General features: G+C 42.4%; 1 long non-coding RNA gene across 2 annotated transcripts in view; it reads left to right on the top strand.

The window, feature by feature from the left end:
• The window catches only part of LOC121043580 (uncharacterized), a 51,083-nt gene extending 36,897 nt beyond the window's left edge, over positions 1 to 14,186 (top strand). Inside the window, exons 1-3 of one of the 2 annotated variants that reach the window (XR_005796926.1) lie at positions 141 to 361; positions 6,670 to 6,837; positions 13,752 to 14,186. This is a non-coding gene — a long non-coding RNA (uncharacterized LOC121043580). Of the gene's footprint in view, positions 1 to 140; positions 362 to 6,669; positions 6,838 to 13,751 lie in introns of those variants that run through there. The other variant, XR_005796927.1, reaches the window with a different exon arrangement.
• The last annotated feature ends 12,559 nt before the right edge of the window (positions 14,187 to 26,745 follow it).

The raw sequence follows: 26,745 nt of genomic DNA, 5'->3' as shown, positions 1-26,745 counted from the left end.
AAAGAATTCTGATTGGCCAGCCAAGGTCACATGCCCGTGGCCTTTGATTGGCAGCCTACCCTCCCTGCCCTGCCCTCCCTCCCACCCACGTGACCTGATCCCGCCAGCCCGCCGGCACCGCTCCAGCGGTAACAGGCGGTGTAACAGGCCCTGAGGATCCTCTGCTCTGCGCTGCCCCTGCCTTCCTGTGTTTATAGTCCAGCGGGAGAGAGTCGGTAGTCAAATAATTGCACCTCTGCACGTTTACAAACTGTGGACAGTGCCAAGAAGGAGAAGCACAGGGTGCAGGAAGTGGCGGGGGACGTGGTAGAGGCAGTGCAGAGCTGGCCGGCTGCCGCGTGGACAGCGGGTGGTAAAGCCGGTAAGTGTGGAAGCCACGGCAGGAAAGCCGGTGAGAGGTGGTGGTGGCTCCGTTACAGGGGTGGCCCTCGAGTTGGAGAAAGGTGGAAAAAACTCCAAAACCTTCTAAGAACCTGACCGATTGCCGTGGAACATGACCTCATCGTTACCAAGTCCCCGTCATAGCCCTAGGGTAAATGGAAAACCTAAACTAAGCAAAACCAAGAAAAAACACATTGCAATCGGCTAACGTTGGGAAACTTTAGGAGAAGCAAAAGAAAACCAAGTAGTGCCCTCTAGTCTAAAGGTTTATCTTATTTAATTCCCACCCCCCTTCCTTAGTTTCAATGCATCCATCTCCTGTGTGGGAATTTTTTTTTTTTTTTTTTTAGTTTATTTAGTTAGTCTTTTAGTTCATTTATTTTTTAGAAAGAGAGAGCGCACACAGGGGAGGGGTAGAGAAGGAGAGAGAGAGAATCCCAAGCAGGCTCCACAGTGTCAGTGCAGAGCTTGACCTGGGGCTTAAACATACAAACTGGGAAATCATGACCTGAGCTGAAATCCAGGGTCAGACTCTCAACCCACTGAGCCACCCAGGTGCCCCTGGAACTTTTAATAGAGAAAGGTTTCTCAACTTCTGAAAAATATTGCTTAGTTGAATTGCACCTTCGCATTTCCCCATATTCCCATTTTTATTACTTTGGGGGAGGGGTGGAGGGCGGTATAAAGGATAAATTGGTCTGTAAATCTGATCTCCACTCCTGATTTTGTAGGTGATAGCAGTGGTTTTCAAGTGTATTTTTCATGATGTTTTTGACATACGAGACAAAGGGCTCAGAAATATAAGCTCTTTCACCGTCTCTCCACAATGTAGTGTGGAAAGATAGTGACCATTTTGTGAAGACCCTGTAATTTGGGGTGGCTAAATTATTACCCCAAAGCGTATTTGATGCTGCCCAGGCCTCCTTCCCCTCCAGACCGTTAATGGGGAGGGAGGCAAAGGCCCCGCCCCAGTGCTGCTAACCTTGGGGCAAACCCGGTGGATCCCACTTCCTCTCAGCAACGGCATGGGTTTGCCTGGGGATCCAAAGCCTGTTGAACCAGCCTTATTTCCAAGCAGTATATGGGGGAACTCCCTAGTAACTTGCCCACGCCACCTGCTAGGGCTGGAGAAGAGAGGTCTGAGGCTCTAAGAATCTAACTGGCTGATTCGAATTTGCCAGACCAGTCTTCGATTTCGCACTTTACTGAGCTTATTAACAAATATTTCTAGATGACACTGCTTAGACGCCAAAGGTGTGTCCGTGTTGTGTATTTCCTTCCTCTTTTTTTCTTGGTCTTGTGTATTTTAGGTCTTCGGAATCCATCAGTCACACAAGCCCCTTGGAGCTTCTAGTTCTTTTTCCAGACATGCTTTGTCCCCCAGTACTCAGTTCCTTTAATTTCTACTCTTTTTGTTTTTTATTTTCTCCTTCTCCTCCTCCTCCTTCTCCTCCTTCTTCTTCCTCCTCCTCCTCCTCCTCCTCCTCCTCCTCCTCCTCCTCCCCTCTTCTTCTTCTTCTTCTTCTTCTTCTTCTTCTTCTTCTTCTTCTTCTTTTTTAAATCACTTTTCCTCTGCCCCTTAACTGCTATTCCACTTGTATTGTTTTTTTCCCCCTGCTATGCTGTGTCCTTGTCCCTCTTCTCTCTCCTTTCCCTTTTGTTTTTCCCATCCTGTGTTCCCTTGTTATATCTCACGAACTCAGAAATTGCCCTGGAAATGCCATGGGTATCACCATCTATTGAGTGGTAAGGGCTGCTCCCACTTTGCCTTGGAAGATGACATTTCCCGGAGTGTTCCCCGTGGAGGCTGACTGGTCTGACCCAGATAATGCCACCAGTTAAAATAACCCTGACTTAGGGCCCATGGGACTCACCAGTCATTATGCTGTATTGGCAAGTAAAACTGATTTGGCAGCCTCATTAGATTATAATCAGCTCAAATCTTCCTTCTGGCTTCACAGAGCATAGCATGTGTCCCCAGGAGCAGCAGAGGGAAGAAAACCACATCTCCTCCCCGGCTTTTTGTACTTCTTCTAGGCTCTTGGCTCGAATTAAATATTTGCTCATTGGCCACCATGCTTATCACCTTAAGTGGGTTTCTAATTTCTTTTAGAAGCTATGGGGAGCTCCAAGATAGCATCTACCATTTTAAGAGTACAGTTCCAGAGTAGAGATTGTGTAGGCCAACGGATGCTGGGCCAAGAAGTCTGAGCCATATTCCATAATAATAGTAATAATAGCTACCACTTATTGGATGCTTATTAAATACCAGACCCTTTTCTATATTAATTCATTTCATCTTCAGATTAATCCTATGAGATATGTATACATTATCCCTATTTCAGGTGGAGGATGTTGTGGCACAGAGTGATTAAGTAACTTGCCCAAAGTAACAGTTAATAAGTAGCAGATTGAGGATTGGAGCCCAGACAGACTGACCTCAGTATTCATGCCCCTTAATATTTTCCTATACCACCATCATGACATGAAAACAATGACTCTCAGGAAGAGTCCTTTGAAACAACACAGAGTGATTGGTGGATGAGTCAAGGAACACAAGATAAGAGCCTCTTCTAATATATCCTGGTATGCAAATAGTAAAGTCTGAATTAGAGTCCCAAAGCAGTGAATATGGAAAGCTACAGATGTAAGAGATGGTGTGAAGGATTCATCTGAACTAATTTGGGACACAAAGGGAAGAGCATGGCCTGGATGTTCTGTCCTGGGAGAATCATGGGGTCATGGGCAGAAGTAAGAGGTGGCAGAAAGGACCTCTGACTTGTGTGGCCCTGAGATATTGGGTTGATAATGTTTCCAAGCTGCAGGGATGAAGCATCCTCCCACTGCCCCGTATTCTATCCCTGAAAGGAGGGATGCTGATGTGGATTAGTTACACTCAAGGAGGCCAGCATGCTAGAAGGTGGGGCTCTTGCTGAGAGAAGTGTAAAGATTATAAACAGAACCACCCTTCACCCCCTGTCTTTTCTAGGATGATAGAAAGTCAGGTTCCAGGCACCTCCGGGCCTGAGGTCCTCCTGTGGATGGGGCCAGGGAAAAGAAGCCTAGGGGATAGTTCAGAGGAAGGGCTCCGTCACATTTTACACATTCCCCTACTTCCTTCTCTGGAGGGACAATGGTAAGATGTGAGAGTCAGGAACATAGTGAGGGCTGGAGAGAAAATAGACAAGTAACAGGCTATTGAGCCTGCTCTAATTCTAGATCTGGTATTAAAGAAGGAAAAAAAAAAAAAAGTCCTCAAAACTAGCTCCCCAGGGTAGAACTGGAAGTGTGATACTGAAACTCCAGGCTGTATTGAAGACTATATGTTTACCCTTGATCAATGTCCTCCATAATCCAGAGCAAAAGTCATCAACAGGGGGAGTTTAAGGATTCAGTATCCATCTGTATCAACCATGATAATGACATTTCCTTTGTCTAACCAGTTTTAAATTCTCTGGAGTTCTTTAGTGACTGAATCCACCTATGTTTTCCTATTTCAATAAGATACTCAGTGGCAATAAATATCCTTGAAATATTTGTTTAAAAGGGCTATAAAGAGCTCCAAAAAGAAAGACATCTCCATGTACCCTCTGAAACATTGCTGGTGCCTGATAAAATGACGTATCTGAAGCCCTGATTTAAACAAGCTCTTGTTGCCGATAAACAAAAACCAGCGGCCATGTGAATGTTAATAATTTGGAGATGTAGGTGGAGGTATCAATATTCTTGAATAACACATGTTCACACTTCATCTTTTTAATTAACAAAGTTCTTTTCCTTGTAATTTCAGCAGGAGGGATCCCAGGAAAAGAGAACAAAACTTGGATTTATGTGAATAGGATTTTTTTTTTATTTCATCACTGAATCCAAATAGTGTTTTCCTAGTGTGAAAACAGATGGCAGAGACTTTATTTGTGGTCAAAGGCATTATGCATGAGAGTGAACCTTTCTTCAACAGGCAGATTTGAATAAATTCAGGAAATGATTTAAGACATGATAGGTCTCCTGGAATCTGATCTATAGCAGGTGATTTTATTAACAAAATTTATACACTCAAACCCACTGAATCAGAGGAGCTAATTTTCATTCTGGCAAATCATCAGGTTTTTGTTTTTTTGTTTTTTTTTCTGTCATTGAGTACATGTCTGGACATTGATGTTGTCTTGGGAAACTCAGACTATGAGTCAGAGTTTGCATGTTTCTCCATCCTTGCTGAAGAATGTCTTCTCATCTTGTTTTCAAGACCTCATTGTGTTGAAAAGAAATTATTTGAGGGTCACCTGGGTGGCTCAGTCAGCTAAGCATCTGACTTTAACTCAGGTCATGATCTCGTGGTTCACAAGCTTGAGCCCCAAGTTGGGCTCTGTGCTGACAGCTCCAAGGCTGGAGCCTGCTTCAGATTCTGTGTCTCCCTCTCTCTCTTCCCCTTTTCTCTCTCTCTCTCTCTCTCAAAAATAAATATTTAAAAAAATAAAAAACTACTTGAGGAGACAACCAAATCCTGGCTTGCTGTTAACCTTATTAGTGTATACATTATAATTTGGGTATTTCTAACAATGCAAAGTTTAAGTGGGGTATTATCCTTAAAAGATGTAGAAACCATAAATTACTTTGCAATTGTAAATTGTAAAATGGTGTTATTATAACACATAGCTTGGAGATAAAGCCAAATTTCTCCTGCATTCCCAATGGAAATTAGACAATTGGGTTAACTCCTCCCTGCTTCCAGAGTATAAGTTGGATAACTACAGTTTTGGAGCCAAAAGGGGATACCTGCAGGAAGTTATTGAAGGCCATACACAGATGTGGGAAATAGTTGGAAATATGTGTTTTCTGTGACTTAACTGTCATGGTTTATTCTTGGGGCAATTTCCTCCTGAGTTCATCAGTGAATTTCTTGGATTGTAGTACCTTGATTTTTCTTCTCTTCTCAGTTTCTTTTCACCCCTACCAATTCATTGACTTAAATTCATGTAATGAAGGAAGATTAAGTGATACAGTGCCAGAACTTGCCTGAGGGCTCTGAACTGGACAAGGCATAGGTGATGTCCACTAATGAAATCTTTGTTTGGCCATGTAGGGCATGTAAGTCCTCATACATCTTGGGGGGGTCTTAAAGTTTAGTGTGATGAGAATATCCTGGTTAATAATAACCTGGTAAAAAACCAAAACCAAGTTCTGTTACATTAAGTCTGAGAAAGAGTCCAGGAATCTCTATTTATAATCATGGCAGGGAATTCTGATGCAGTTGGTCGAAGGGACTGCAGTTTGAGAAACACTGCATAGAGTCCTAACTCTGTGGCATCCTGGTGCTCAAGAAAATGGATTAAAGTCCCTACTTGTCTTTATTTTTAGACTTAAAAAATTTTTTTTTATTGTATTTTAAGTAGACTCCACACTCAGCGTGAGGCTTGAACTCACGACCCAGAGACTGAGTTGTATGCTCTACCAACTGAGTCAGCCACATGCCCCCCTACTTTTCTTTGTGTAGAAATAATGTATTCTGTCTCAATAAGTGAATGGATGAATGTGGCATTGTCTACTCTGGGAGGTTTAATGATTCTGATCTCTTCTTCACCAAGGTTGGGAAATGCTAGGTGAGTGGATATTCCCAGAGACGACATGGTCTCTGACCAAAGAAGCTGTGTAAGAATATAGATCCAAGCCTTCAATACTCTACACTTAAATCACTTTTTCTGAGTTGAATTGTAAATCAATAGGAAACAACTAGAGCCAGCCAATTAGTAAATAAACACAAAAACAGGAAGAGCACAGAGGATGGCACAAAGCAGTGGGATCTGGTTAATCCTGTATAAGCAATATAAACAGTGGCAGCTCAAAGAGCTGTGGGTTAAGAAGCTATGTGATCACAAAGGAGGCCGGCGGTTCTCAGTCTCAAAATGCTACTGTGTGACTTCGGTAAATGTGTTTAGATCCCTGTTATTCTGGGGTCTGGCATGTAAAAGGTACAAGTAGGGCTCGGTGTAGAGAGCATAGAGATGTATTACGTGGCCCCCAACAATTTACTTTTGGCAGGCACTTGGAGGGAAGCGGAGCCTTGGCTCTCAGAGCTCACGGGTAGTTTGGCAAATGTTTCTTGTGTACCTACTGTGTGCTCAGCATTGAGCCCCGAGCCATGATAGGTCTGACTCACGTTCTGTGTTCATTACTGGCCAGACAGGTGCCTTGCATTTCTCAGAGCCAAACTGAAGCCGGCTTTAAATCCCTGGGTGTAGCATACAGACATAAGCAGCTTTCTATGTTCTGAACTTTCTCTCTTGCTTAAAGGGACAACTCTATGCCACAACCTGGAGAGATTAAAATGCCACCTAATTGCTGCAGATCACTGATTTCGAGTTCCCAAACTGACAAAACTGAAAGATGAAGACCCCTGACGCTGTTGAGAAACAGGCACCTAACCCCAGGCATGAATTAGTACGTGGGAGAAAACATCAGGTAAGTGGGCAAAATATGGACTTGAGAGTCAGACTTGAATTCAAATCCTGATTCTGTCACTTCTTGCTTGCTGAGCAGTTTCCTCATTTCTTACAAAAAAAAAAAAAAAAAAGATTCTACCCACCTCATCAGGTTTATGTAACAGTTGATAAGATACAAACATATAGCACAGTAGTGGCACATAACGGGGACTTGGGAAATATAAAATACTCCCTTCTGCTCCTCGTCCTCATATCCTGGGCCTTTGGGAATTATAATCCTGGCTTTGGCAAAACCTCAGATGAAGCACACAGTGCATTTTGGTTTGAACCTTCCTGAGATGAGTGTGCTTGGGGGAGAAGGCCTGTGTCAGAGTTCCCTGCAAATTGAGCATAAAATATCAGGAACCAGAAACCATTATCTCTCTAGGAGATTGTTTATACCAGGGTTCCTATCAGAAATAGGGCATAAGACAAGGGTTTGTATGCAGGTGGTTTGGGAAATGAGGTCAGCGAATGGGAGTGGGGGATGGGGAAGAAGGAAAACCAGACAAGCGGCAAAGCCAGTTGGTAAAGAGTTTGTTATCAAGTGTGGTCACTGCTGTGAGAAACTGGGGCCTGTTCCTTCTGGGACTGAGAGCCATGAAAAATGCCTCTCAGAACTGTCCACTCAAGGGACACAAGTGGGACAGGCACCCGCAAGTTCTCAGCCCTGACATGTCGAGGATTGCCCCCAGGTGTCATCTCCCTCGCTTCACCAGTTTCGCACAAGTGCTGGGTGGTTCCCGTTGGTGTCCTAGCCCAGTGTCTGAGAAGTCGAGGCAAGCGTGTGGCAGAAGTGAGGTGCACTCTGGAAAATCAGAGTTAAATGTTAGGGTCCAGAGCATGTGAATGTGACCAAGTCCAATACTGGGATCAAAGGAAATGCCGACCGACAGAAAAATGACCAAGTGTGTTTCTCCTTTCACACCTCAGACGCCTCTACTGTTTACAAAAGTAGCTGCTAGAATATTCTTCAAGTGCCTCCATGTGGCACTCCACAGCCTCACTTGTCTCTTGGTTTCCTGAGCTCTAATTCAGGTACCTCCTCATTAACTTTGTACTTGATGACATATTTTCTTCCTTGTCCTCCAGTTTCTTTACATGTTTTAGTTGTGTCCCTCTTCTTCACAAGAGACACTTCTCTCCTTGGGTGGCTTCGGATGGAGTCTTCTAATTTTTTTTTTTTAAATTCCATCAGCACCTAACTGCGCTCAGCAAAAACCTGTTGACTTGAACTCACTTGATACAAGATGATAAATCCTTTCTCCAGTGAACACAGGCAGTAACTTCTTTGACATCAGCTGTAGCAACTTCTTTCTAGATATTTCTCCTGAGGCAAGGGAACAAAAGCAAAAATAAACTATTGGGACTACATTAAAATAAAAAGCTTCTGCACAGCAAAGGAAACAATCAACAAAACTAAAAGGCAACCTATGGAATGGGAGAAGTTATTGTCAAAGGACATATCCGATAAAGGGTTAGTGTCCAAAATAGACAAAGAATTTATAAAACTCAACACCCAAAAAACAAATAATCCAATTAAAAAATGGGCAGAAGACATGAATAGACATTTCTCCAAAGAAGACAGACACATGAAAAGATGCTCCACATCACTTATCATCAAAACTACAATGAGATATCACCTCACACCTGTCAGAATGGGTAAAATCAGCAACACAAGAAACAACAGGTGTTGGTGAGAATATGGAGGAAAAGGAAGCCTCTTACATGGTTGGTGGGAATGCAAACTGGTGCAGCCACCGTGTAAAACAGTATGTATGGAGTTTCCTCAAAAAGTTGAAAATAGAACTCCCCTACAATCCAGCCATCACACTACTAGGTGTTTATCCAAAGAATACAAAATTACTAATTCAAAGGGATACATGACCCTGATGTTTATAGCACCATTACTTACAATAGCCAAATTATGGAAACAGCCCAAGTGCCCATAGATAGATGAATGGAGAAAGAAAAGCAACTGGGTGGCTTGGTCCGTTAAGCATCCAACTTCAGCTCAGGTCATGATCTCATGGTTTGTAAGTTTAGGCCCTGCATCGGGCTGTCTGCTGTCAGCACAGAGCCCGCTTCAGATCCTTTTTCCCTCTCTCTCTGCCCCTCCCCCACACTCCCGGTGTCTCTCGAAAATAAATAAACTTAAAAAAAATTTAAGGGCGCCTGGGTGGCGCAGTCGGTTAAGCGTCCGACTTCAGCCAGGTCACGATCTCGCGGTCTGTGAGTTCGAGCCCCGCGTCGGGCTCTGGGCTGATGGCTCAGAGCTTGGAGCCTGTTTCCAATTCTGTGTCTCCCTCTCTCTCTGCCCCTCCCCCGTTCATGCTCTGTCTCTCTCTGTCCCAAAAATAAATAAACGTTGAAAAAAAAAATTAAATAAAAAAAAAAATAAAAAAAGAAGAGGTGGTGTATATACACAATGGGATATTATTTACCCATACAAAATAATGAAATCTTGCCATTTACAACGAGATGGGTGGAGCTAGAGAATATTATGCTGCGCAAAATAAGTTCGTCAAAAAAAATGCCACATGGTTTCACTTTTGTATGGGATTTAAGAAACAATACAAATGAGCAAAGGGGAAAAAAGAGAGGCAAACCAAGAAACAGATTCTTAACTATAGAGAACAAACTGATGGTTACCAGAGGGGAGGGGGGAATGGATTAACTAGGTGATGGGGATGAAGGCGTGCACAGGTGATGTATGGAAGTGTTGAATCACTATATTGTACACCCGAAACTAATATTACGCTGTATGTGAACTAATTGGAACTTGAATAAAAAATTTAAAAAATCCTTTCTCTAGAAGCACAATGATTTTTTTCAGGGGCTTGTGCATCTTTCTACTCCTTAAGTATATTGGGACCCTCACCAATTAATGGGGCTTCGAAAGCAACATCTATAATGAGGGGCAGGGAGGTGGGAGCGCAATGCTAGTGCCTCAGGGTGTTGTAGGGTTTTCACCAGCAATTCATTCTGTGCTCTTTGTATTTGCTTTCATTCCAATTGCTTCACAGCAGTAGCACTCAGAAGGGACATATATTTAGACTAGACTTCAAGCCTCTTGTTGAAGCTTATAATGAAACACAAATGCACTGGTCCTTTTTCTGCCTATCCTTTTCCCTCTCTGCTTTAGTCCTGCCCAACTGTAGACACCTTGTTAAGCATGAATAGTAACTAGGATCTGGGTGGATCAGCAGGGAACTCATATTTGTTGGATTCTTTGAGATGGCAAAAAAGGAACATATCTAAGTCACTCTCCGTATTTCTTAGTGTGAACTTAGAGCCACTTACATGAGGACTATTCATGGCCACCACATTTAGGTGGGCAGGTTGTGCACTGCACAACTCTCAGGAAGCATTCGCATTGTCGTCAGTATGAATGTGTTCCTGGAGGAGTACGGTGAATAACCTGTGAGGTCACAAATAGTGACCCTCCCTGTCTGAGGCTCCACTCCAGTTCTACTGAATCAGAATCTCTAGGGAACGGGCCCATGAGTCTACATTTTAACAAATTTTACAGGTTTCTATTAACACTGAAGGTTGAAAATCACCACTTAAGAGATAGGTTTTATTTATTTATTTATTTTTTAAGTTTTTTTTTTCAACGTTTATTTATTTTTGGGATAGAGAGAGACAGAGCATGAACGGGAGAGGGGCAGAGAGAGAGGGAGACTCAGAATCGGAAACAGGCTCCAGGCTCTGAGCCATCAGCCCAGAGCCTGACGCGGAGCTTGAACTCACGGACCGCGAGATCGTGACCTGGCTGAAGTCGGACGCTTAACCGACTGCGCCACCCAGGCGCCCCAAGAGATAGGTTTTAACACAAAGATGCACCAGAAAGATCCTAATCAATTGAATGGAGCCTACATGATCTGAATACAATATGCACGGTGTTGTCAGTCCTGGAAATAGTCTTTCTTTTTTCGTAAAATATGTGAATGAAGCGTTGGTGTCTTCACCAAGAGGTGGCACACCTAAGGGTTCTGAGGAAATAAATGTATAGACCCTATGTATAGACTTGTGTATAAACAATTTTGTATATACATACAGGATAGCTTTTTTGAATTTATACAGCTGTACTTAAAAGTAGCTGGTATTAGTTAATCCTATGTTAACAGTTTGGATATTTTTCACTTGTACATTTGGGACTTTTTCTTTTGGTTGATGAAAGTTGCATATGTTAAGTGTGTGAATGAAGTGAAAAAAAAATGTGGGAAATTATCTCACCACCTGTGCCATCACTGGATCCTCTGCTTCCCAGGCTTAAAGTTCTTCTGGCTTCGTGAATAACTCAGTGAATAATTGCCGTTCAGAATATGGTTGCCCTACTAGTGATCTGGCCATTTTTTCAATGTCTTTCAAACAGGCCTCTATTGTTTTCTTCCCTGTGTGCTTTTATATTCCAACTTTCCAAGAGAGAAATTCTGATCGGGCTGGGTTGTCACCACTCAATGTGGAGTGCTCCAATTAGGTAGCTTCTTAGGTCAAGTTGTCTCCTTGGCAATGTCTTGCTCACGTTTATCTTATGGACATGTGGTTGCCTCAGTCCTGGGCACTCATTTTTGGTTCAGTGACCATCAGTGATAGTATCTTAATAAAGAATAAAGAATATCCATGACCACTTCCTCTGAATGGAGATGTGGGCATAGCCAACATCTAGTACTTTACTGTTTGTTAGAACAGGAAGGAAATGTAATTACTCAATATGCCATCTAGATGCCACATCCTGTAACAATAAGAGCTGATATATATATTGAGTACCACCTTACGCCAGACATTTTTTCTGATCACTTGAATAGCATTCATAATTTAACCTTCAAAAGCAACTTTTTGTGGTAGATGCTATTATTTAAAAAATTTTTTTTTTCAACGTTTATTTTTGGGACAGAGAGAGAGCATGAACGGGGGAGGGGCAGAGAGAGAGGGAGACACAGAATCGGAAACAGGCTCCAGGCTCTGAGCCATCAGCCCAGAGCCTGACGCGGGGCTCGAACTCACGCACCGTGAGATCGTGACCTGGCTGAAGTCGGACGCTTAACCGACTGCGCCACCCAGGCGCCCCGGTAGATGCTATTATTAACTTCATTTTACAGATTAGAACATTGAGGAATAGAACTTGCCCAACAGTTTGTATATGGTGGAGCCACAATCAGAGCTGACACTATTTAGCTCTGAAGTCATAGCCTTTTATGACTATGTTGGGGTTGTGATAGAGGATCATGTGTGTGTGTGTGTGGCGGGGGTAAGACAATTAGGGAGAATGAAATGCACAAATTAGGTCTGGTAGGCAAAGCATAGGCAGAAGCCTCCATTGGTGCATGTTGGGGGAAGGAGTTGTAAGACAATGACAGGCAGATGCCACAAAGGGATGAGACACAGCTGGACTTGCCTTGAGGGCCAGACAGGATTCTAAAAAGATATCCTGAGAGGTTATTCTTACTCCTTCCTTGATTTCTTAAAAAGGAGTATAAACGACATTTAATTGCCCATGGTTCCTTTTAAAAATAAAGACATAGTAGCGCCTGGGTGGCTCAGTCGCTGACTTCAGCTCAGGTCATGATCTTGCGGCTTGTGAGTTCAAGCCCCGCGTCAGGCTCTGTGCTGACAGCTCAGAGCCTGGAGCCTGCTTCTGCTTCTGTGTCTCCCTCTCTCTCTGCCCCTAACCCACTCGCATTCTGTCTCTGTCTCTCTCAAAAATAAATAAACATTAAAAAAAAAATAATAATAAAAAGGCATAGTAAACACCTTCTTTTGGGGCCATTATCCTCCATCCTGGCCAGTTCCTCCAGGGGGCGCCTAGCATTCCTTGATAGAAAAGCCTTGAGAATTTAGGGTTAGACAGGAAAGTTTGGGTCTGACTGTCAAAAGAAAGTGAAGGGTATTATCCTGTATTGCTGAGGAGCACGAAGTTTGCAGCGGGGACGTGGAATGGAAGATCGTTCCACTCTGAAGAATGCTCTTAAGGTCCATGACCAGAGCAGCTACTAAGCTGTAATCAGTCTCCACCAAAGTTTGAGGCAAGGATTTTAGCATTTCAGGAGGAAAGGGGGCTATTGAATTACTACGATAATTATCTTCATTTTCTTTCTTTCCCTCTTTGTTTGCAGAGAGAGAGATCTGGTCTGCTCAAGTCAATGTGTTCTACATTGCTTGCTGTGGGCTGTCTCCCAAATCCTTAACTTTTTGAGTAAAACACAGTAATCATTGAAAAATCATTTTGAGGGTCCATATGGGTTTTGTCAAGGTCTTCTTGGTGCTTCTGAAGTGGCATCTTTTTTTGTTTTTTTTTAAAATTTTTTTTTCCAACGTTTATTTATTTTTGGGACAGAGAGAGACAGAGCATGAACGGGGGAGGGGCAGAGAGAGAGGGAGACACAGAATCGGAAACAGGCTCCAGGCTCTGAGCCATCAGCCCAGAGCCCGACGCGGGGCTCGAACCCACGGACCGCGAGATCGTGACCTGGCTGAAGCTGGACGCTTAACCGACTGCGCCACCCAGGTGCCCCTGAAGTGGAATCTTTTCACCTCTCATTAGCTACTTGTTTTTTTTCAATCAATGCCTTAAGAAGTAACACAGGAGACCAGAGAAGAAAATGGCTATTTTATGTCATTCCCAGGTTACAATCAGTTTCTTGTAGGTTGGGATTAATTTTGCATAGTCCTGACTGAAAACAGGATGACCTTTGCCCTCCCAAAATCTGAGCAGGCCAAGGGGCTGTGCAAGGTTTGGGTTCTGGCCAATACTAGGCACAATGAATGAATTGGGTATTTATATACCCAAAACCAGTACTCTGCTGAGAATAGAATTTGAAGGAAGGGCCTATAGTTCTCTGGGTCAGTTGTTCCTCTGAGAAACACTCACAAAGATGTTCTCTGTTTCAGGCAAAACAATTACTCTAGAGACTTTGGGAGTTTCAAGACAACTGAATGCACGATAAGAAAGGGGATATCTTGGAGAAGACAGACTGCTCATCTCTACTGGGATTCTTCTGTAAGTCACATTATTGACTTCAAGAGGCCATGAAAGTGTGTCTTTCCTTGAGACAGTAAACTCTCTGTTTTCTGAAGTGAATGGAAAATAAGGGGTGTATTGGTTAGCCATGTCAGTTTCCAGAAATGAGTATACTGTACAACGTACTTCATCTACAATGCTACCAAATATAATTTATTGTTACTCAGATGATTCAGAAGACCTTCTGGTATCTCATCAAGGTAAACAGCAAATATTTTGTGCTGCAGCTGTGTGGAGGAGACATTGCCCAGTGATTTCTAGAAATGAGTCAGAAAAATAAAAATAAATGCTTTTCTCTGTTATAACATATTCTAAACCAGTCATTCAATCAATTGGAACTTACAATTTATTTATAACTGTTGAGGAATTAAAAAATAGGTATGTGGGGAATATAAAGAAATGTAAGTAGTGGACCCACTGGTTGCAAACAGAGTTACATCTACAAAAGTTCTTTGTCAGAGCTTAAGACTAGAACTTAGTATTTGGGGTTTGTGATGGGTTTGCTAGATCTGCTCCTACTGTCTACGCCACCTGCCTTCTAATATGCCTTCTTGTACTGTAGTGGCTGAAGAGCCAAACACCACATTTTCCAGACTACCCTACCCACAGGGCTCTGGATGTCATTTAAGTTCTGCCATTATGTTGCACTGTGCAATGTTTAGAAGGTAGAAATGAGGCAGAGGCCATGCTTTCACTGCTTCTGTGTTTTCTTTAAAAAGTTTGGTCATAGAGGCATTAGAATTTTCTTGTTTTAAAAAAATTTTTTACTTGTTTATTTATTTTTGAGAGAGAGAGTGTGAGCAGGGGAGCGGCAGAGAGAGAGGGAGACACAGAATCCAAAGCAGGCTCCAGGTTCTGAGCTGTCAGCACAGAGCCCGATGTGGGGCTTGAACCCTCCAGTTGTAAGATCATGACCTGAGCCAAAGTCGGACACTTAACCGACTGAACCACCCAGGCGCCTCTCTCTCCCTCTCTCTCTTTTTTTTAATGTTTATTTGTTTTTGAGAGGGAGAGAGAGAGTGAGAGTGGGTGAGGGGCAGAGGGAGAGGGAGACACAGAATCCAAAGCAGGCTCCTGGCTCTGAGTTGTCAGCACAGAGCCCAATGTGGGGCTTGAACTCAAGAACCGTGAGATCATGACCTGAACCGAAGTCGGACACTTAACAGACTGAGCCACCAGGCGCCCTAAGGCATTTGAATTTTCTGCAGCAGCATTAGCAGAAGTGTGTGAATGTCAGGAGACAGTCACAGAAAACTCATTTGCAAGTGAGGATTAAAGCATGTCTGGTTTGGTGTGGTGTCAGCTTCCTGTCCATGAGGGCCGCTCCACTGTGATGGCTTCTGGACTTTGGTAGTTGTAACGTTTAAGAGGTGGCAGTTTCTTAATCTTGGGAGAACCAAGAGCTCCCCTGGTGACCCAGATCTACCATGTAGTTTGGGGAGCCGTTTCTGAAATGTCAACCTAAATCCTTGACTCTCCTAATGATGCAGTAAGCTTTAAAAATTTTTTTTAAATTATTTCTTTTTAAAGCTTATTTATCTATTTTGAGAGAGAGAGAGAGAGAGAGAGAGAGAGAGAAAATATGAGTGGGGGAGGGGCAGAGAGAGAGGGAGAGAGAGAATCCAAAGCAGGCTCCTCACTATCAATGCAGAGCCCAATGCAGGGCTCAAATTCACAAATCCCAAGATCATGACCTGAGCCAAAATCAAGAGTTGGACACTTAACCAACTGAGCCACCCAGGCGCCCTGATTCAATAAGCTTTCTAATGCCCTATAATAAGTTTTTTCATTCTTCATTTTCTTGCTAGAATTGCTTATGTTCCCTGGAGTTGAACCCTGTCCATGACTGTGATTGGTACCAGGAGGGTTATAGGCAACAGACTCTTAAAAAATTGGAAATTTGGATTTTTTTTCATTTGATTGGGTTTGATTTGAAAGTAGCAATGATTATGTTAGCATTAGAATATGGAATACTAGCAGTATATGACACGTAATGGTGAAGTAGTTTCTTCAAATATTGATCACTTAGAATGAAGCGCCCAGTGAAGGCAAAGACTTTGGTAGAGTGCCTGCTGACCACCATGGTGAGAATAAGGAATACAAGATCTGTGGAGTTGGGTGGCTGTTTATAATTACATCGGAGAACTTCAAGAAAGAAAATGATATGATCAGGATTTTAAGGTTATTGTCATGAGACATATCAGAGGACTAAGGAGCTTCCACAAGCTTTCTAGAAAAACCATTTATTTCATGTAGCTGCAGAGCTGATGCATTCTAACATCAAATGTCATTTGATCCTGTGGGCTGATGATTAAAAGATAATCTAAACTCATAGAACCACTAGTTCTTTTATGTAAAACTTTAAGTATTGATTGGGAAAGAGTAGGACCCTGTGAATTGGGACTATTTGGGTGGGTTCCGTTGAACCTGAGTACCAAGTTCCCCAAAACTCCATTGAACCTCATTGCCATAAAAGCATCTTGTCCTTCTCTGTTTGATAAGGCTGGTCAGGGCTTGCTTAGAGACTCTGTAATGACCTTACTGAGATAAGTTCCTTGCTAGGGGATTTCAGTTTTCTTCCTGCCCCTATTTCCCACCACTCATTGTTCCAGATCTGTAAGCAGAGTCAGACACCAGCATGTCCCCAGAAGGACAAGTACAATGTCTATCTTATGAAGCAAAGGTTTACACAACTGAGGAATTGCAAGAGCTTGCTCATTTATATTGGCAAAAACCTAGGGAACAGGTGTGGGAATGCATTATGAGAATCTAGGCCAGAGAGGAAGAAGCTTAATTTTAAATCTGGCTTAATTTGTTGGTGTGGGTGCATTTCCCAAAGATTCTGGACTCATTGTTCTAGTTGGTGCAACCGGTAATGGTTGTAACTCTTGGCCTGGCTGAATGACTGGAAATGGGACTCAAAGGTGGCCTACATGGAAGGAAATTCAGGCGTCAAAAATCCATGGTATAATGTAGGGGGAGGAATCCTGAGAGAAAGAACTATTGAAGTAGGTATTTCACATATGACGTATGACCCAGTAACTAACTAAAGAGGTCCAGAGGATGCTCTTTTCACCAATGCACTGAGAAACAAAATTGTGAGAAATATATCCTTGGCAAATATTGCAGTGTAATCCTCTCTAGGTCAGGGCAGGGGTAAAGGTGAGAGATGCTGCTATTGAAATGGGAATTTTGATTGCAGTGGGCTTGTTGAGATCCTGGAGTGGCAGAAGACAAGTAGCAATAGTTAAATGCACAATTCAAGGTGGAAGCTGCTTCTGGTAAGGGAGCTGGAATAGTTAATTGGGTAGTTGATTGATCATGAGTAGTTAAGGATCATGATGTTTCCAGGAATGGAATAGATGACTGGTCTGTCAGGATCCCACTTGATATACCTAATCAAAAATACTCCCTTTGGGAAATAGGCCTGGCTTGTTTTTAATGGAATACCAAGTGACCACGTGACCTGAGCTGTCCATGGGCTTGGTGTTATCTGATTAATCAAGCTATAAGAATGGGTCTTCTCATTCTTCATTCTTCAACACTTCATCATTAAGTGGTCTTGAAGGCACAGGTACATTGCCTGAACAAAGGGCTCACATTCCCAGGGTATCACCTATTGTTGCGTTGTCCTCTCCCTTAATCCCTACCTATAGATCCTTGGGTGTGGGCCCAATGAACGTGTTAACTGGGTAAAAAAAAAAAAAAAAAATCAAGCCTGGTTTATAGATGTGTTCCACATGACACGCTTATATCAGCTGGAAGTCAGCTTCTGTAGTATGATAGCCCCACTCGGTGGTAATTTTGAAGGACAGTAGGGAAAGAACAATCTCTTAGTGGGAAGCACTTGTCAATATTACCTGAAAGTAAAGATGTTCAGAGGTCGAGGCTGAATCACTGGTGATGGTTAATGGGCACTGGAATAGCTAGATGGTTAGACATACAGAGGGAAAAACATAGGGGGACTGATGTCAAGGACTGAGGAAGAGGTATGTGAATGGAACTGTTAGGATGGTCACACATATCTTCATGTTCAGGATAGGGCGTGTTTTGAGGATTAGTTGCTAAGAAATAATTTGGACACATTGACCTGTTTTGTGGATATCTGTAAGCCTCTTTCCACGATCTGACAGTGTTTCCTCATAATTAGATTCAGGTTATGCATTTTTTGGCAGGAATATCACGTAACTAATATTGGGTCCTCAGTGAAAATACCAGGAGGCACATGATATCAGTTCGTACCATTAAACTGAAATTTGAGATTGCCAGTCACCATTTGGGCACCTCATGCAAATGAACCAACAGACAGAAGAGGGGTCATCATTAGGTCAGCTGGGTGATTGAGCCCCGTTGTCAAGAGGAAATAGGATTGCCATTATACAATGGGAGCAGGGAGAAGTATTTTTGGACTGGAGGGGATTCTCTGGGGCATTTCATAGTAGTGCTGTGCCCAGTGGTAAAAGTTATATCAAATTATATTTTTAATGTGTATCTTAAATATATACCTTTAATGGAAGACTACAGAAATTGAATATAATCAGGATCCTCTAGTGTTCAGATTCACTAGGAATAAAGATCCGGGTGACCTCCATCAGCTAAATAAGTTGGCCCAGCCGTGATGCTGACTGAGGACAAAAGTAACCTACAATGGGCTGTGTAGGACAAGAGTTGTAAATACCAACTATAGACTTGCACCTGAAACTGGAACTATCATAACCACCACCGATTTCTTCCTTGCTCTGACATGTATATTTTATATAATTAACCATTTCTCTTCCTCCCTTATCCCTTTCATCACAACTTTACATATGGTCTACTGATAGTGGTTAATTTTATAAGTGAATTTATATATAATAAATAACCTGGTGGAATTGAAACTAAACTAGAGAAGGAATGAATATCACTCAAAGATAGATGCAGACTCATGGAACTTTGAGTTTCTTTTGAGGGGAGGTGAGTACATGTTTTTTTAAGTACAGGGGCAGTTATGTTATTATTGTTTGGAAGTTTAAATATGGAGAGAATGTAAGTATGGATGGATGTTGACGAGCCAGAGGAACAGTCTATGGCATTTATGGTGGATCGGTGCTCAATATCCATTCAGGATTTGTTCTGTGAACTTTCATGATCTGCACAAGTTAGAAAGTAAAATACTTGTTGACTCTCTTGCAGCTAACATTTTGGATATCATTTAGGCTGGGCCAATCAAACACACTTGGGTAAGATTTGGAAGGTGGACGTGGAGTGGAGGCTATACTCTGCTATGCTTGCTTTTTTCTGAAAAGCAGAGTCATGGGGCGGGGGCGGGGGATTTATTTTTTTCTGTGGCAGCTTCAAGATAGGTACCAGTGTCTAGTAACCTAGCTGGTTTGAGTACTAAGAGGCAGAGCGTTGGCTCCTCCCTTATGCTGGTATGTATGTAGGCATGATACAACTTTCTGATGTGGCAGCCTTCCCACTGTAGCAGCTTCCTGATCACAGCAGTGCAGCGTGGCTCTGGAGCCAGCTGCTTCCTGCAGCAGAGGCAGAAACTCCTTTGGTGACCTGTTTCTGCATTGTGGCTTTTTGTTCCTGAAAGCTTGAGTTGGAGGCTATATCTTCAGCTTTCCCAATGATTCAGTAAGCCTTTGCAGTGGCCTGTAATAAGTATTTTTCCTACTTAACACAGCTACGATGGATTCTGTTCTTTGCACGTACAATCTGATCTCTATATATACGGGTTTAGGAGACCACTATTCCTATGCCCATACTTTACATGAGGAGCAAGCAAAGTTCAGGTGTGGCTTCTCCACTACTGCTGGTTATGTTCCCTACTTATTCTGGAGAGAAGTCTGTCAAAAATGACATGTTAGCTTGTATCTTTTATTGCTTTTTATCTGCTTTTGATTCTAATAAGAAGCAGTGTGGTCTGAAGAATCTGAGACCAAAAACTGCAGAGACACAGAGGGGTTAATGAGAACATATGTCACACCCTTTATGACAGTGGTTCTCAAACTCACCTGCACATTAGAATCATGTGGGGAGTTTAAAAAATTCCTGACCTGGGCTGTCCCCAGATCAATTAAGTCAGAATTTCTGGTGTGAGTCCCAGGATTCAGTATTTTGAAAGCTCCCCAGATGATTCCAATTGGTGTTTTCAAGGTTGAAGAATCAGTTAAGTCTGGGAAGAAAGAGAGAGGTGAATTTTGGGATTATGTAGGAGTTGCAGCTGGGGAGAAATAAAATACTAGTAAAGTAGCAAATTTACCATCTCACAGTCAAAAATCCAAAATGGGTCTCACTGGGCTAAAATTAAGGTGACTGTAGGGCTGGGTTCCTTCCTGAAGACACTAAGGGAGACTCTGCTTTCTTGCTTTTTCCAGATTCTAGATACTGTCTGCATTCCTTGGTTCTTGCCCCCCTTCTATCTTCAAAGCATGCAAAGGCTGGTTGAATCTTTCTCATGATGCCATTTTCCTAGTTCTGACTGTCTCCCTCTTCCACTTTTACAGACCCTGTGATTCCATTGGGCTCACTACAATAATCTAGGGTCATCCTCCCCCTCAAGGTCAGTTAATTAGCAACTTAATTCCAACTCCAACCTTAATTCCTCCTTACTGTGTAACCTAACATATTCACAGGTTCTGCAGGTTAGGATGTGGATGTCTTTGGGGGAGCCATTCTGCTTATCATAGGAAATAATGGACAAGGACGCTGGAGAATAGACACCCATGGGATTCCTTCCTCATACTTTTGAATCAGAAAAGGTAATTGGAGGGGCCAAGTCACTCAAAAACTATTACAATAAAATAAGACAAAAACAGAGAGGGAGGCAAACCTTAAGAGACTCTTAAATACAGAGAACAGGGGCGCCTGGGTGGCTCAGTTGGTTGAGTGTCCGAATTTGGTTTAGGTCATGCTCTTGTGGTTTGTGAGTTTGAGCCCTGCATCAGGCTGCTATCAGCCTGTCAGTGCGGAGCCTCCCCACCCCCTTTGGATCCTCTCTTCCGCTCTCTTTCTGTCTCTCCCCCATGTGCGCTCTCTCTTTCTCTCTCTCTCTCTCTCTCTCTCTCTGTCAAAAACGAAACAAAACATTTTTAAAAAGTTTAAAAACAGAGAACAAACTGAGGGTTGCTGGAGGGAAGGTGGGTGGGGTGTTGGGCTACAGGGGTGATGGGCACTAGGAGGGCACTTGTTGCGATGAGCACTGGGTGGGTGTTATACGTAAGTGATGAATCACTAAAGTCTACTCCTAAAACCATTATTACACTACATGTTAACGAACTTGGATTTAAATAAAATTAAAAAAAAAGAAAAGATAAAAAAACCACAAAACTTATTGCAACTCAGTATGGGAGCTATCCATCTTAAAAAAACCTATTACAATATTAATTCGGATGTGATGGGAAGCCTGGTACACTGTATATTCATACTTCTGGAAGAAGCAGGGTTAGCCAGAATGGATTGTTAAGAAATTAGATAATAATTTGGGATTGTTTAGTTTGTCACTTTTCACCTATGTGCAAAATTATATTTCAATGATTTGAAACTTTTGTGCAATCACCTGGATACCTGGCTATAGATAATAGGGTAATACAAACATGCAAACCTTCCAGTTTACTGATCTGTGCCCTCTTGTAAGGAACCAGGAGGGGTCTGCCACAAACAGGTGGTCCTGCTAGCTAATTGTTTTTCTCTTTTTAAGAGCCATTTGACATTAACTATTCTAAAATGATAATTATTCTTTTGGCAGATGTCCTCCAAAATGTATTGCTCTGTATCTAGTAACGACTGCTGCAGGCTAATTCGTGTAGTTCCTCTAGGGGCACGTTGTGCAGCTAATTCATCCAGGCAGGTTCACTGGGAAGCTTTTGCACATGAGAGCATTTCTGATATTTTTTTTTTTTTTTTGACCTTGCTGAATGATTGGTAACACCTGTTTTAACTAGAGTCCATGCCAAGAGCATCAGAGCCACGATCCATGGTATAGAATGCCACAACCTTAGCATTTACTTGTTGCCATGCTGGAGTAGACCATGTCTCTTGAGAAAATTCCTGCCTTTGTGGCAGGTATTCAACAGATGCTTCCTTGAGCACTTATTCATCTGATCTTAAAAGCATCTGGAAGCACCCTTAACCAGCATGTCGGACTATCTACACACTGGGTCTTTGGAAACTAGTGATCTGTGTTTCCCTGGGGCCATACTAGATGGAGAGGTGGGTGGGGTTGGGTTGAAATAATGGAAATAAAGTTGGATATTTCTGGCCCACTGGCTGTCCCCAGTCCAGACTTGCAAGATCTTCAGCCTTGCCCTGCAATCCCATTTTTGATTCCAGTGGCTCCTGCTGTTTCCTCCTCTCTAGGCTTGAGGTTGGCCTCATGGGCCCTGGCTCCTGGGTTGCTGCTCTGGTTTCCTGGAAACTACTCTCTGTAGCTGAATTTGAGGCACACTCTAGCCTCTCTATTAGCTGCCTTGGGCTTTCCTTAGGCTTGATTTTCTATTTTTGTTTATTTTATCCCTGCTGTTGATTCCTTATTCTAATTTATATTATGTCATAATATTATTGTACAGGTTCTTGCTGAAAAGCTCTTCAAGTTTCCCGAGGACTAATACAGGACACAAATAAATATTCAGAACAGTGACACTGATGTCCTTCTCCCCATTGAGAGACTGGTGATGAACGTCATCTATGTATTTTATTCCTGTACATCAAAAGAGCCTTGGGGATGATGAAATATCACCCATTTCACTGTGTTGATCAAGGGAGGTCTTGGTTGCCTGGGTCAGGAGAGGGGAGCTTTACCTTATCAGGCACATTTTCCAAGTATTCCAGATAGGCAAATGGCCCATGAAATGATCACATACCAGGATTTAGTCTTAGGACTGAGTAGGTAGAAAAAATTATCACCTGGGTCTTTCATTTTTGTTAAAAAAAAAAAAAAAAAGGAAGGAAACTAAATATAGCTAACTGAATTTCCAATCTGGCATAAATTTAAAATATACAATTTTAGCTCAATTGGCAGCATCTAACAATCAGATTTTAAAAAATGTCATTTTGGACTGTGGTCTAGGGTAGAAGTTATCCTGGGGAAAACTCGCAAAACTTGTCTGTCCGATTCTTGGTCTCTCTTTTTCTCTCCTCTTTCTCCCCCGCCCCACCTCTTACTGTGCATTTCTCCTCATTTTTCCTCCTCCCTTTGCCTAATACTGTATGGAGTTTCCACACGGGCCCCACTGCTGTGCTTAATAATAGCGGTAGCTGCTATTTATCAAGCCTTTACCACTTGCCAGGCGTTGTGCGAAGCACCCCGGATACATTACCTCACTCGCTCCTCCCCACAGCCCTCCAGAAGGATGGGCATATTTGTGTAATGAGCCCAGTCAGACGTGCTGGTTAATAGCTGCATTATGCCCGTTGTCAGCACTCCAAATAACAGTTATTGGTATTCTTGACTTTTTCATGCTTGGCTTAAAATTTATTGGTAAATATGATGCTGGCTACAGAAAGGAACTAGCAGGTGGACTGTGGGGAGTTGGAGTTATGCTTTATATATACTTTTAATCCTTTCCCTGAGCAGTAATCACTGGTGGTAAATGAAAGTCCTGGGAGCTGTCGTTCTATGTTGAAATGGCATTGCTTCTTTCCCTGGAGTTGTTTTAACACTGGTAGGAATGTGTCAGAGCCCACAAGGTAGGAAAGTGTTAACTTTTGTACAATTTTTTTTTAATGTTTATTTTTGAGAGAGAGAGAGAGACAGCGCACAAGTTGGGGAGGGGTGGAGAGAGAGAGAGACACAGAATCCAAAGCAGGCTCCAGGTTCTGAGCTGGCAGCACAGAGCCCGATGCAGGGCTCGAACCCACAAACCGTGAGATCATGACTTGAGCCCAAGTCGGATGCTTAACTGACTGAGCCACCCAGGCACCCTGAAAGTGTTAAGTTTTAAATTAAACTTTCCTAGTAGGCTCAATAGTAACCAACATTTTCAGTACTTAACCCTAAGAGAAAATAAAAGTACCAAGTGTTTGTGCTAGGTATTTCATAGGCAAGATGTTCCAAGCTGTCTCTGGAAGGTTGGAGGCAATGAATCAGGAAAGTGTGGCAGGTCCATGCTGTGGATCCCCAGGCTGGGGTGTTTGTTTGTTTTCTCTTTTCTTGGCATGTACATCACCTTCTTACCTTCCTGACCGTCATAGCGAACCCACCTGTGTGCAGAGTTCTCCAGAGTTCTTCTGCTTCACATGTAAAGACCTAAGGTTGCTTTCAAAGTCAGAATCTGGAGCTCTGGGGACTGGTAGATGTTCCCCAGCCAGGCAGCCGGGTTCTCACACAGGGGACAGAGTCAGCTTGTTGGGTGAGAGGGCACCGAGGGAGCACTGTCTTGCATCAGACGCTGTAGGTCTTTCATCATGCTGTTCTGACAATGACAATGAGGCTGGAACAACCACAGCTGGAAACTGATGCAACAGGACGGAAGGGGCTGGTAGCACGGGGAGTTAGGTGGCCCTTGCAGGGGGGAAGATGGGAAGGGAAATTGAAAACAATGTCTTGAGGCACTGAACTTAAATTACTGGCTGCATACGACCTGTGACCATCCCACATCTTTTAAGATGAGCTTAAAGGGGGTATACAGTTAAGTCCCTCACAGGGCAAGTGATAGGGATGTTAGAGATTCATCAGAAAATCAGCCTTTCTTCATTTTGTTAACATGAATAAGTTCTGGGCAACAGTTGGGTTCTAGGTATCGTCATTAATTTATGAAAGGAAGCTGTAATGTTAACCGATCCACAACTTACTGGAGTGGTCTGAACAGAAGCCCCCAAAGATGATTGGTCCTAATACTTGGAACCTGAGACTATTTCTTTATTTTTGGAAGATTGTCTTCACAAGTGTGATTCAGTTAGGGATCCAGAGAAGGAAAGATAGTCTTGCATAATCATACTGTAATCCTTTCAAGAAGGACACAAGGGGAGATTTGACATACACAGAAGAGGAGAAAGTGATGTAACTATGAAGGCAGAGATTGGAGGGATGTGGCCACAAGCCATGGATTGCTGGTGGCCACCAGAAGCTGGAAGAGGTGAGGAGCAGAGTCTACCCTTGAGCCTATGGAGGGAGCTCAGGCTGTTGACACATTGATGTGACCCAGTGATGACAGTGGTTTCAGATCTCTTGCCTCCAGAACTGTGAGGGAATAAGTTTTGTTGTTTTAAGCCACCAAGTCTGTGGTCATTTATTATAGCAGTCATAGGAACCTAATACACTTACCTACCTTGAACCTCGAGTTAGAGTCTTAAGTCATAAATATAGTTCTCTCTACTGAAAAATATGTCAGAACCTGCATGTGCTTGTAGAGAAGGAGATACGAGAAATTGGCAGCCATGGTTGCTTCTGAGAAGGAGAACCAAGAGAATAGAATCTAAAATAAGAGGCAGACTTACTGTTACATTTTATATATTCTGGTTCTGTTTGAGACTTTTTTCAAATGCATGTATTCCTTTTTTTAAAACATCAACTTTTTATAGACATATAGATCAATGGAACAGAACAGAGAGCCCAGAAATAAACCCATGGTCTTATGGTCAATTAATCTTCCACAAAGGAGGCAGGAATATGCAATGGGAAAAAGACAGTCTTTTCAACAAATGGTGTTGAGTCAACTGTACAGCTACACGCAAAATGATGAAACCGGACCACTTTCTTACATCACACACAAAAGTAAACTCAAGATGGATTAAGGACCCAAATGTGAGGCCAAAACCATAAAAATCCTAGAAGAGAGCCCAGGCAATAATTTCTCTAACATTGGCTACAGCAGCATTTTTCTAGATATGCGTCCTGAGATTCGGCAAACAAAAGCAAAACAAAAACAAAAACAAACAGCCATAAACAAACAAATAACCCCCAAAACAAAACTATTGGGACGACTACATCAAAACAAAAAGCTTCTGCACAGCAAAGGAAGCAATCAATAAAACTAAAAGATAACCTACTAAATATGTCTGTAAATGACATATCCAATAAAGGGTTAGTATCCAAAATAGATAAATAACTTCTACAACTCAACACCAGAAAAACAAATAATCCAACTAGAAAAACCAGGCAGAAGACGTGAATAGGCACTTCTCTAAAGAAGACATCCAGATGGCCAACAGATACATGAAAAAATGCTCAACATCACTCATCAGGGAAATGCAAATCAAAACCACAATGAGATATCACCTCACACCTGTCAGAATGGCTAAAACCAAAAACACAAGAAACAACAAGTGTTGGTGAGGAAGTGGAGAAAAAGGAACCCTATTGCACTGTTGGTGGGAATGCAAACCAGTGCAGCCACTGTGTAAAACAGTATGGAGCTTCCTCAAAAAGTTAAAAATAGAATTACCATATGATCTAGGAAATGGCACTACTCGGTATTTACCCAGAGAATATGAAAACAGTAATTCAAAAGGATATATGCACCCCTATATTTATTGCAGCATTATTTATGATAGCCAAATTATGGAAGCAGCCTGAGTGTTCATCAGTAGATGAATGGATAAAGATGTGGCATATATACACAATGAAATATTAGCCAGAAAAATGAATGAAATCTTGCCATCTGCAACAGCATGGTTGGATCTAGAGAATATAATGGTAGGTGAAATAAGTCAGTCAGAGAAAGACAAACACCAATATGATTTCACTCATATGTGAAATTTAAGAAACAAAACAAAGGGAAAAAAAGAGACAAACCAAAACCCAGTCTCAGCCATAGAGAACAAACAGATGGTTACCAGGGGGGTGGTGGGTGGGGGACGGGCGTATAGGTGAAGGGGATGAAGAGTAAACTTATCATGATGAGCACTGAGTGATGTACAGAACTGTTGAATCACTATATT

This window comes from Herpailurus yagouaroundi, unplaced genomic scaffold (assembly GCF_014898765.1).
Source record: "Herpailurus yagouaroundi ecotype Mexico unplaced genomic scaffold, PumYag 29, whole genome shotgun sequence".
Taxonomy (NCBI): Eukaryota; Metazoa; Chordata; class Mammalia; order Carnivora; family Felidae; genus Herpailurus; species Herpailurus yagouaroundi.
The sequence above is the reverse complement of the archived record's forward strand: the minus strand, read 5'-3'. Positions and strand labels throughout refer to the sequence as shown.